At 37.1% G+C, this 11,893-nt stretch overlaps 1 long non-coding RNA gene across 2 annotated transcripts; it reads left to right on the forward strand.

The window, feature by feature from the left end:
- The first annotated feature begins 411 nt into the window (after positions 1 to 411).
- On the forward strand, positions 412 to 9,776 carry LOC132345660 (uncharacterized). Of its 2 annotated transcripts, XR_009495118.1 has the most exons (6): positions 412 to 938; positions 1,381 to 1,492; positions 2,768 to 2,853; positions 3,942 to 4,026; positions 8,852 to 9,045; positions 9,577 to 9,776. It is a non-coding gene; the product is annotated as an uncharacterized lncRNA (long non-coding RNA). The 2 variants fall into 2 exon arrangements; XR_009495117.1 differs by lacking the exon at positions 2,768 to 2,853 and having other exon boundaries at positions 416 to 938; positions 9,577 to 9,775.
- The last annotated feature ends 2,117 nt before the right edge of the window (positions 9,777 to 11,893 follow it).

Raw genomic sequence — 11,893 nt, forward strand, 5'->3', positions numbered from 1 at the left:
AATTCCAAGAATCCCATCTCAGTCTGATTTTTTTTTTAACCTGAGCTTTAAACCTGCAGCCATACCTGTCAATTGAAAATTTCTACTAGTTTATCCCCCAAATATCTCAATTTAACATGCCTAAATCTGAACTGATATTCCTGAACCACTCAATATCTTCCCCCCAGTCCAAATAATGGAAACACTACCAAAGTCAGAAACTTGGGCATAGGTCTTGATTCTGTTGTGTCTCCCCTTCATCTATTACTGAACCCCATGACCTCTACCTCCCAAATCTCTCTCCAGTCCATCCTTTCTCTGTATCCCCACTGCTAAATTATTGGTTCAACCCAGCCTCATCTCTTGCCTGCATTACTGTGAGATGGTCTCTTATGAAGCCCCTTTGCCTCCTGTCCTGTTTGCCTTTGTCTTTGACATCACAGCCAGAGTGATGGTTCTTGAATGTGAACTTTATTATGTCATCCTCCAACTCTCCACTGTGCTCACAGAGCTCTGGATAATCTGACCACTGCTAACCTCCCCAGCCTAATCTCTCTGACTCAGTCCTCATCCTGATATTTCAGTCACACTGAATTTTCCCTGCACATTTCTCTCATCCTTTTCCCCAGGTCTTGTCACATCTATTCCTTTTTTCCCTGACGTGTCTTCCCTAAATAATTCTTTATTCTTCTGTCTCCATTTGGACATAATTTCCTTCCCAAAATCTTTTCTGACCTCTGCCCCCCCTCCCCAACAATGCCTTGCTTCAAGCTTAGCTCCCTCTCTTCTTTGCTCCTGGAGCCTCTCTATTGCCTTTATTGTTAAGATATGTCACCTTGAGATGCAGCTATCCATTTACTAACCTGTAAACTCACCAGATGCTGTTATATGAGAACAGAGGCTTGTCTATGACAGTTCACCATTGTGTTCTCAGTACTTAACAGAGAGCATGCAACAAAGTAGGTACTTACTAAATAGTTCTTGAAGTCCACTTATTTAGTGGACTTGGTGGTAAATTTATTTTTTTTTAATTTTATATTATAAAGTCAGATAAGATGTTTTTAATGAAACATATAGAGTAAAAATAAGCCAACAAGTAAACCTTCTGATTCAGAGAACCTAAGGTTCTGAGGAACACTTAGCCCTCAAAGCTGAGTATTTATATTATTGACCACTAATAAAGAACTGTGCTCATATGTTTGTGATACCTGCCTGAGAGTTCTAGTCACAGGTCAATAGGCCCATTTATAACCAGAAAGGGTGGGTAGTGCAGACAAAGACGCAGAGGGGACCAAGCAGTCTGCAGAGTCATGAGTAGCCAAAGTTTCTGTTTCTATGGATATCCTTTGGGTCACTTACCCCCTAACCACCAACCTCACCATTGTTTCTTCTCCTTTACAGCAGGTTCAGGATGTCATATGAAGTCAGCCTCTTCTTTTGCCCCATCCTGCTCCCAACATTACAGCTGGAGGTGCAGCTCAGCTTCATGCTGGGTAGGGTGGCAGGATCTCAGGTATGTTTATCTTGAGATTGCTAATGAACACGAGCCTTATGAAGCCATTGAGAACTTGAAATGTGGTTAGTGAGACAGAGGAACTGAGTTTTAAATTTAAAAACTAAATGTAATGTAAAACTTTTAAATATGTCTGGAACAACAGATATGTGAGTTTGCTTTTTTCAGTTGTCAATTTATGTAATGTAAATCAAATCTTTTTAATCAAAATTTAGCTCCCATATTGAGATGTGGTATAAGTATAGAATATATACTGGATTTTGAAGCTTCAGTAGGAAAAAAGAATATAAGATAGCTCATTAATTTTTCACATTGATTACATATTAGAATGATAATATTTTAGATATGTGTGGTTAAAAGAATATTAAAATTAATTACACCTGTTTCTTTTTAGTTTTTTTTGATCCTACTACTGAAAATTTGAAATTATATATGCAGCTCTCACTATATTTCTTCAGTATTAGTATAGGGACCAGGCTGGGACCAACGACAGATGTGCAAGGGAAACTGGCAGCCTTTAATCCTTTTTGCTTTATCCCTTATAAATATAACAAGACTAAAGCTAAAGTCTACCTTATAATACTGGCTAACGTTGTTGACACTTATTAACTGCCAAACTGTTCTAAATTCTCTATAGGTGAACAATTTTCATTACAACTCTATGATGAAACTACTTTTATTCTCATTTTAAAAATGGAGAAACTGAGGCACACAGTTGAAGTAGTTTATCTCATAGTCTATAATTGGTAAAGCCAGAATTTGAACACAGATATATCTAACTTCAAATCCTTCACATCAGTGAAATGGCAAGATAACATTTCAAATGTGTCAGTACATTTTCTGAGCTCTATTTAAGGAGACAATGTAACAGTCACTAATATATTATATACTATGAATTGTCATTAAGTCAAATGAGTAATTCGTTTGGGTGCTCTGCTTAATACCGAAAAAGAACAAAGCTTCCTCGTTTGCATTTCAAATACACAAGTCAATCCATAGCTCTGTTTGTCAGGCACTGTTTAAATCTGAGAAAGGTAAGTGTACTCATGAAGCCACTTTTAAAAAAATAATGAAGATAATCAGTTTGTTGCCAATAAAAATGCCAAGGTATCCTAACTTTCCTGTACTATAAGTAGAATTCATTTCCTCTGTAGTCAACTAGTACCAAAATATTTTACACTAAAATGCATTTAGTATGCTTCTATCTGTATTTTTGAAAGTACTTTCCTTCCTTCATTCATTCTTCAGTTATTAACTGAGTGTTACTATTCCAAGCTGGCTGTGAAATGGACACAAGAATGTACAATCTAAGAAGATAATTTGTGCCTGGAGAAAATAGCCCCAGAGATAGTGTTAAGTGGGTATGTACAGAAATATATACCCGATGTCCCTGTGAACTCTATTGCCTTTAAAGTTTATGTTTCTATGATCCCCAAATATGTTTTTAGGTATTGGTTGAGGACATTTAAAAACTGGCTTAACAGAAGATTCAAAGCTTGATCTCAGCTGTTATAAAAACAATGCAGCTGCTGAGTGAAAACAGATGCCAGGAGGAAACATGCTGGGCGTAAAGGAAGGACATTGTGGGAAGCACAACTTTATAATAACTTGAGGCATCCCATCTAATGACATTATAATTTGGCTCTCACTTATCGGGCAATACAACAGACAGCTTCAACTATCATTTGTCTAGCATCCATTAAGTATTGTCTTCTTTATAATAGTTAGCTTTGTGTGTTGGACAATGAGTGAGGTGGGGGGAACCATCTAAGACATTTGAGAAATAAACCTTAATGACAACAAACAATTTGTCAGACATTCTTTTTCTTCAGCTTTAACATTTGGGTGCCATATAGTGAATTAAATGATCTAACTCATCTCATTCATCATCCAAACTACAGAACAAACTGCTATAGTCAAGCTTCTCCAGAAGATTACCTGACAGGTGATATATGAATCCATGAAGGGATCGTATGATGAAGGAACATTAAAGATGACAAGTGATACGTCAGTCTTCTTGGCCAGTTACTTTCATTGAATAACAGGCACACACACATTTCTGGTCAAATAGTGGGGATTAACTTATCTAAATGTGATTTTACATAGTCTATGGGCTTAAGGGAAGCTGTAGGGGACCACATCATAAACACGTGAGAACTAAGGATTGATGTCAATTTCTGTCACATTTATTCACTCAACAAATATTTACTAAGCACTTACTTTGGGTCAGCACTATGGAAGCACAATTTTTTTTTTTTGGCGGGGGAGCTCGTCTTATTGTGCTTATTCATTCAGTCATGTTTGACTCTTTGCAACCCCATGGACTATAGCCTGCTAAGCTCCTCTGTCTATGGGATTCTCCAGGCAAGAATACTGTAGTGGGTTGCCATGCCCTACTCCAGAGGATCTTCCCCACCCAGGAATCAAACCTACATCTTCTGCATTGCAGGTGGATTCTTTACTGCTGAGCCATTGGGGAAGCACTTACTTCGGGTCAGCACTATCGAAGCACCATTTTTCTTTTGGGAACTCAGGTGGGTACTATTCAGGATTTGCTAAGCTAATAAGCATGAGACCAAGGGCTCAAGCAGAATTCTTTTAACTATAAACTCAGCAGTCTGAACAGTATCATATGCTGCTGGTCAGCACATAGTGATAAATTGTTTGGCTCCTGCTCCATTTAACTTCCATAGTTCTTCCAGTCACCTCCTCCCACAGGAAACTCTGTGTCACCACTCCAGGACCTCACTTAGGACCTCCAGGACCTTAATGAGTTTTGATACAGAATTTGATATGCAGTAATCTATATATGAGCTGTAAACTTGACCTCTAATTCTCTTTTAATTTGATAAAATAACAGAGAAAGAAGACTAAATGAATACATTGTTTTAAGCATTTTACAGAAGTGAAGATTCCAAACTTTAATTTTCAAGTCTTTGATGCTGCAGGTTAATTTGGTGTTACTATTAGACTCATTGAATTGTTATTCTATTTAAATATTTGCTTCCAGCTTTGGGAACATACAAAGTGCCTATGTGGTAACTAGGGAATAGGTATCTTCTTAGAAAAAGCTAAACTCAAGACCTGAAACAGACAAAATAGACAAAGAAAGGGTGGAGAGAAAAGTGTTTCCTGAACACCTACTATGTTTTAAATTCTGTGCTAGTCCTTTTTACATGTATTATTTTATCTATAATAAAAATCTTAAGAGTATTATCTTCATTTTACCAAAGAAGAAGCTGAGATTTAGTAAGTTTATTTCATATGTCCCAAGTTACCAGCTAGTTAGTGGTAGAGCTGAAGGTAAAGATGAAATCTGTTTAATACCAAAGCTCTTTCCACATGGCAAGCTGCCTTGTGCCTACAATTTGTCTCTACGTTTTCTGCTTTATCAATTACTTTGCAGGTAGATGGAAACAGAGCTCCCTATCTCTTATATAAGTTCTTCTCTGGCTCAGTCTCTTTATCAAAAGGAGATTGTGCTCACTGGTCTATTAAGTTAACACATTTGGAATAATGCTTAACTCTTTACATCCTTTAGTGGCTAAGACTTTGCAGTCCCTTCCTCTATGTTACCTTTCATATGGAGAAACTTCCTTTTCCCTAGACTGGCTTTAGGGTAAACTGATCTGATAATTTCATTTTTTTTTTTCCAGATTATTCAGAAGCTGCCTTATAAATTGTTGTTTGTTGCTAAGTCGTGTCTGACTCATTCCAGCCCTGGCTATATTTGCCTGTTGAGTTTAATAACTTCTTACAAACTTCTTCCTACCAAAGGGATCATGGAACTGTTAAGAGAATTGCTTGTTTGAGTTACTAGGTCAGGTTTTCTTTATTTCTTTATTTGTGTTAATCTCTACAGCCCTCTTTTCCTTTAAGTTGTTGTTGTTCAGTCACTCAGTCGTGTCCGACTCTTTGCAACCCCATGGACTGCAGCACAATAGGCTTACCTATCTTTCACTGTCTCCCTGAGTTTGCTCAAACTCATGTCCATTGAGTCGGTGATGCCATCCAAGCATCTCAGCCTCTCTCATCCCCTTCTCCTCCTACTCTCAGTCTTTCCCAGCATCAGGATCTTTTCCAGTGAATCAGCTCTTTATATCACGTGGCCAAAGTATTAGAGCTTCAGCTTCAGCATCAGTCCTTCTAATGAATATTCAGGGTTGATTTCCTTTAGGATTGACCAGTTTGATCTCCTTGCTGTCCAAGGGACTCTCAAGAGTCTTCTCTAGCACCACAATTCAAAAGCACCAATTCTTCGGTGCTCAGCCTTTTTTATGGTTCAACTCTCACATCTGTACATGACTACTAGAAAAATCATAGCTTTGACTATATGGACCTTTGTCGACAAAGTGATGTCTCTGCTTTTTTAATATGCTGTCTAGGTTTGCCTTATAAATAGAAATTACCAATTTTCAAGTCACCAGTATACACTAAAGTGAACTCTATTTTATAATTATACTGAACACCATGTAATATTTCATATCTGTATGCTGAAACACCAGCCACCACTTAAGCTACTTCACCTGCCATTTTTGGAAAGGTTTTCACTGATCTCACTTTAGAACTTGAGATCCTCCCCCGTCTCTTATGGCACACACCACTTTTATTCATATTTGCAGAGCACATGCCAGCCACACCATGGTGAATATACCAACATCATCCTTGCCCTCACAGAGCTTTAAATATAGGAAGGTAACCCCATATACTTATAACAAGTAAAGGTATAATTCCATTTATAATAAATGCTGTAAAAGAAAACTCTGATATTATGCATTATGTGGAGAAAAATAAAAATTCAATAACTGATGATGCATATGATACATACTTTTTTCCTGTTTACAAAATTCTATATAATGAGCTTCCTTGTTTAACCTAACACATGTCTCATACTTACTAGGATGTGCCAGAACCCAACTTGCACAAAGAAAGTTTATCTTTCTCAAAAGTTTACCATGAACAAAAATATGTGTAAACCTATATGAGAAAAACTAGAAAACTCTGATGAATGAAACCAAAGGGGAACTAAATAAATGTAAATATAGTCTATGTTCAAGGACAAAAAGACACCATATTGTCAGTTCTTCCCAACTTACTCTATAGATACAATGAAATCTCAAAGAAAATTCCAGCAATTTACTTGTATCCAGATACTGACAAACTGATTCTAAAGTTTATATGGAGAGGCAAAAGACCTAGAATAGACAACACAGTATTGAAGGAGAAAAACAAAGTTGGAGGACTGATGTTACCCAACTTTAGGACTCACTGTGAAGCTACAGTAGTTAAAACAGTGTGGTATTGGTGAAAGAACATACAACTAGATCAATAGAACAGAGTCCAGAAATAGACCCCCATAAAGACAGTCAACTGTTCTTTGACAAAGGAGCAAAGACAATGTAATGGAGCAAGTTAGTCTCTTCAGCAAATGGTGCTGTAACAACTGGATCAGTTCAGTTCAGTTGCTCAGTCGCGTCCGACTCTTTGCGACCCCATGAATCACAGCACGCCAGGCCTCCCTGTCCATCACCAACTCCCAGAGTCTACCCAAATCCATGTCCATCGAGTCGGTGATGCCATCCAGCCATCTCATCCTCTGTCATCCACTTCTCCTCCTGCCCCCAATCCCTCCCAGCATGAGGATCTTTATGTAAAAAAGCAAAATCATAAAATTCCTAGAAGATAACAGGGGAAAACTTAGATGACTCTGGTTATTGTGATATCTTTTTAGATACAACACCAAAGGCATGATGCATGGAAGAAATAATTGCTAAGCCAGACTTCATTAAAATTAAAAACTTCTGCTCTGTGAAAGCAACCTCAAGAGAATAAGAAGACAAGCCATAGAATGGGAGGAAAAGACATATCTGATAAAGGACTGTTACCCAAATTACATAAAGAACTCTTAAAACTCAACAATAAGAAAACAATCCAATTAAAAAACAGGCAAGATCTTAACAGACACCTCACCAAAGAAGATATATAGATGTCAAATAAGCATATGAAAAGATACTGCATATCATATGTCATCTGGAAAATGAATTTAAAATAATAAATTGTCAATACATAATTTTTAGCATGGCCAAAATCCAAAACACTGACAACACCAAATGCTGGTGGGATGCAAAGCAACTGGAACACTTGCTGGTGAGACTAAAAATGGTACAGCCACCTTGGAAGACAATTTGAAGGTTTCCTCAAAGCCCAACATACTCATGCATACAATTTAGCAATTGTACTCCTTGGTATTTATGCAAAGGAGTTGAAAACTTATGTCCACATGGAAACCTGTACACAGATGTTCATAGCAAATTTATTCATAATTGCCAAAACTTGAAAGCAACTAAGAAGTCCTTCAGTAGGTGAATGGATAAATTGTGGTATATGCAGACAATTAAATATTATTCAGTGCTAAAAAGAAATGAGCCATAAGCCATGAAAACATATGGAGGAAAGTTAAATGCATATTGCTAAGTGAAAGAAGCCAATCTGAAAAGGCTACACACTGTATTACTCCAACGATATGATGTTTTGAAAAAGGTAAAGCTATGGAGACAGTTAAATCATCAGCAGTTGACAAAAGGTAGAGGGTGAGGAGATAAATAGGTAGAACACAGGGGTTTTCAGTTTAATGAAAATATTCTGCATGGTACGATAGTGATGCATATATGTTATTAAGCATTTGTTCAAAATCAGAATGTATAAGAGGGGCCCTTAGGTAAAATGTGGACTTTGGGTAATTGTGATATGTCAGCAAATGTTTGGTGAGTGATGGAGGCTCCGCATGTATGGGAAATCTCTGTATCCCCCTCTCAGTTTTGTTGTGAATCTAAAACTGCTCTAAAAAATAAAGTCATAAAAGCAACCCATGTTTCTATATTGGTGAAGCAAAGATGTTTGGGGACAAAACCTGGAGAAGTACAGATTTCATTGAGTTTATAAAAGGGCTGCCTCTCTAATCCTCAAGCCAAAGAACCACTTAAGGATCTATGGGTTTGATGAATTCTAATTAGAAGAACTGAATGTCAGATTGAGAAATATCCTTGAATTAACTAAGTCAAAAGGTCCAGCCTTTTAGCCTTTACAATTTTTAAGGGGAAAGATGGACAGTAGCCAGCCTTTCATTTTGCCAAGTGAGGAAGTTACATACAATCTACCATCTATTTAGCTGTGATCCCATAAATGAATAGGCATTTGGAAACAAAGAGGAAAAACAGCATCATCTCAGTATCAAGGACAGCCTCTCCTAAGCAAGGACAGGTATAAGTGTATAGCAATAGAAAGATAGATGCAAATATAAATATAGATTAAATGTTATAGCTACATAAATTTGTCTTTATTTTTCTCTTTTCATCTTAGGCTGGTCATAACTGGAGTTTAGAATACTCTGAACTGCTCCAAATGCTTCACAGGGGCAATGACTGACCAGTGCTACAAATCCGTGGTCACTGGGGCTGGAACCAGTACCCAGGTTGCTGGAGCCCACTTTAATGTTTCTTCTACTCACCATCTGCTTGGACTCTGGGAACATGGCAAAGTGCCCAAGATGGAAGGTAAGAGAAATCCTGGCCTACATATAGGATTTGGGACAACCCTGGGATCAGGGACGTTCGTAGAAAAAAAAGAATAAAAATGGGAGGAACATTCTGAGGAAAGGAAACGGGTGCATTTTTAAGTTTGTAAGACCATTCTCCTCTTTCCACAGTCTTCCCCTCTCCACTGGGGAAAAAAGATTATGAAAACAATAAATCCTTGGTTAGGGTACTTTGTCAAGACCTAATAAGTTCACAGAACTGGGTAGGGTGTTTTAATCTTCACATTCCTTTGAGGTAGCTCTTCTCTGATGAGACTAAAGCTCAGTGAGGAGAAGTAATCTACCTACAATCAGCAGCTGGAATTCACATCTAACTCAAGTTCATATACCCATTAACAATATGCCATATTGTCGCATATATTGCTACCCAGGAGAAAGGAAGTATTGTACTTGTTGAGTATCTACTTTGTGCCAAGTTCTGGATTTAGCATTTCTCAAAATTTGTTTCATGTATTCCTGACCTCAGTGCTATTTGTCATTTATTTCACAGATAAGGAAACCAAGGTTGAAGATTACTCAGAAAGAAAAACAAAACAAAACAATGATTTCAATTGGGCCCTGAAGTGGAGATTCATTAAGAAGCTAAAAATAAATATGCTTTTGTACTGAATTCAAATATGTATAACAGCAAATCAATAAAATCAGTATGTTATACTCTTAGTTACATTAGGACATTTTCATTAATTAATAGGTTGAATCATTTGAAATTGCCATTTTGTGGGTCAAACGTGGCTGAATATTGTGACTGCATATGGTTTGATCTAATATACATATCATTATTAAGTTTTACTACTCCAGAGTTCTCTGCCTCTGCCTAACCTTTTCAATAAATTAAGGACTAGCAAGTTAATAGGAAAAGTAATAATAATAAAAATAAAAATCTTAATAACACATTATCAACTATTTCATTGTTTTTAATTTTAATTATTATTTTTTATTGTGCTAAAAATATGTAAATAACATTTACTATCTTAACCATTTTAAGTGCACAGTTCAGTTGTGCTAAGTATGTTTGCAATATTGTGAAACAGATCTCCAGTACTTTTTCATCTTGCAAAACTGAAACTCTACACCCATTAAACAACTAGAAACCTTATGAGGGACCATGTGGGTGGTGGTATCAGATCAAAGGACTTTTCCAAAGGAGGTTATTCTGGAATTTTGTGTAAAATATTCTAAGTTTTAACGTTAGCTTAAAAAATAGCTTTGTTGAGATATAATTCAAATGCCATAAATTCATCCAATTAAAGTGTACAATATAATGTTTTTTAGTACACTCAGTGTACAGCCATCATCTCCATTTAGTTCCTGAATATTGTTACTACCCCAAAGGAGATCCTGTACCTATTAGACAGTCACTTTCCATTCTCTCCTCTTCCCAACTCCTAGTAACCATAATTCTACTTTCTGTTTCTATGAATTTGATTGCTTTGGATACCTCAGATTTATACCATTTTGGAGTGTGTAAAATCAGCCAGATGCCTCATGCATTTTATTTAACTCTGAAAAAATTCTATGAAGTACTATTATCCTCATTTATAACCTCGGAAATTAAAAAGATAGATATAAAGAAATTAAAAAGGTAGATATAAAGTCACATCTGAAACTAATCCACTACTACCTGTGTTCAAATTTATTATACCCAAATTGATAAGAATAATTTCTACCATAGAGAAGAGTTCCCATGTTTTTTATTATTGGGAGGTGGCAGTGGTGCTGTAGATTGCCAAACAGTCAAATAATGCAGCTCAAAAAATACCTGATTAATGACTGAGTGAATTATGTGACAGAATCCCTCCTTAATTAAAACTACTAATATGAAAGAATGAGAACTTGCAAAAGCTCATGGTAACATTATCCATGCAGAGAAGGTTTGGGGCTGATTTCTCTAAAACAGCAAAAAATTATAGAGATCACATACTGTGAGCTAAATTATACTAAAAAAATTGACAGATTCTTACATAAATATAAGATATCTTAAACTGGGGAAGAAAGGACTTAGGTGTAAGAGCAAAACAGCATTCAGATTTGGAATATCACTGATAAATTTAATTGAACTCTGGAGGAAATAGGATGTTTTAAAATGGGTTAGGGCTTCCCTGGTGGTTCAGTGGTAAAAAAAAAAAAAAAAAAAAAATCCACCTCCCAATGCAGGAGACATGGGTTCAATCCCTGATCCTGGAAGATACCACATGCCGCAGAGCAACTTAGCCTGAGCACCACAACTACTGAGCCTGTGCTCTAGAGCCAGGGAGCAAGTACTGAGCCCATGTGCTCCAACTACGGAAGCCCATACACCCTAGAACCCTTCAGTCATTCAGTCATGTCCAACTCTTTGCAACCCCATGGACTGCAGCATGCCAGGCTTCTCTGTCCATCACCAACTCCTAGAGTTTACTCAAACTCACATCCATCAAGTCAATGATGCCATCCAACCATTTCATCCTCTGTCATCCCCTTCTCCTCCCTCCTTCAATCTTTCCCAGCATCAGGGTCTTTTCCAATGAGTCAGTTCTTCGAATCAGGTGGCCAAAGTATTGGAGTTTCAGCTTCAACCTCAGCCCTTCAACATCAGTCCTTCCAATGAACACTCAGGACTGATCTCCTTTAGGATTAACTGGTTGGATCTCTTGCAGTCCAAGGGACTCTCAAGAGTCTACTAACGCATATATATGGAACTTAGAAAGAAGGTAATGATAACCCTGTATGCGAGACAGCAAAAGAGACACAGATGTATTGAACAGTCTTTTGGACTCTGTGGGAGAGGGTGAGGGTGGGGTGATATGGGAGAATGGCATTGAAATATG

Source organism: Bos taurus, chromosome 1, assembly GCF_002263795.3.
Source record: "Bos taurus isolate L1 Dominette 01449 registration number 42190680 breed Hereford chromosome 1, ARS-UCD2.0, whole genome shotgun sequence".
In the NCBI taxonomy this organism is placed as follows: domain Eukaryota; kingdom Metazoa; phylum Chordata; class Mammalia; order Artiodactyla; family Bovidae; genus Bos; species Bos taurus.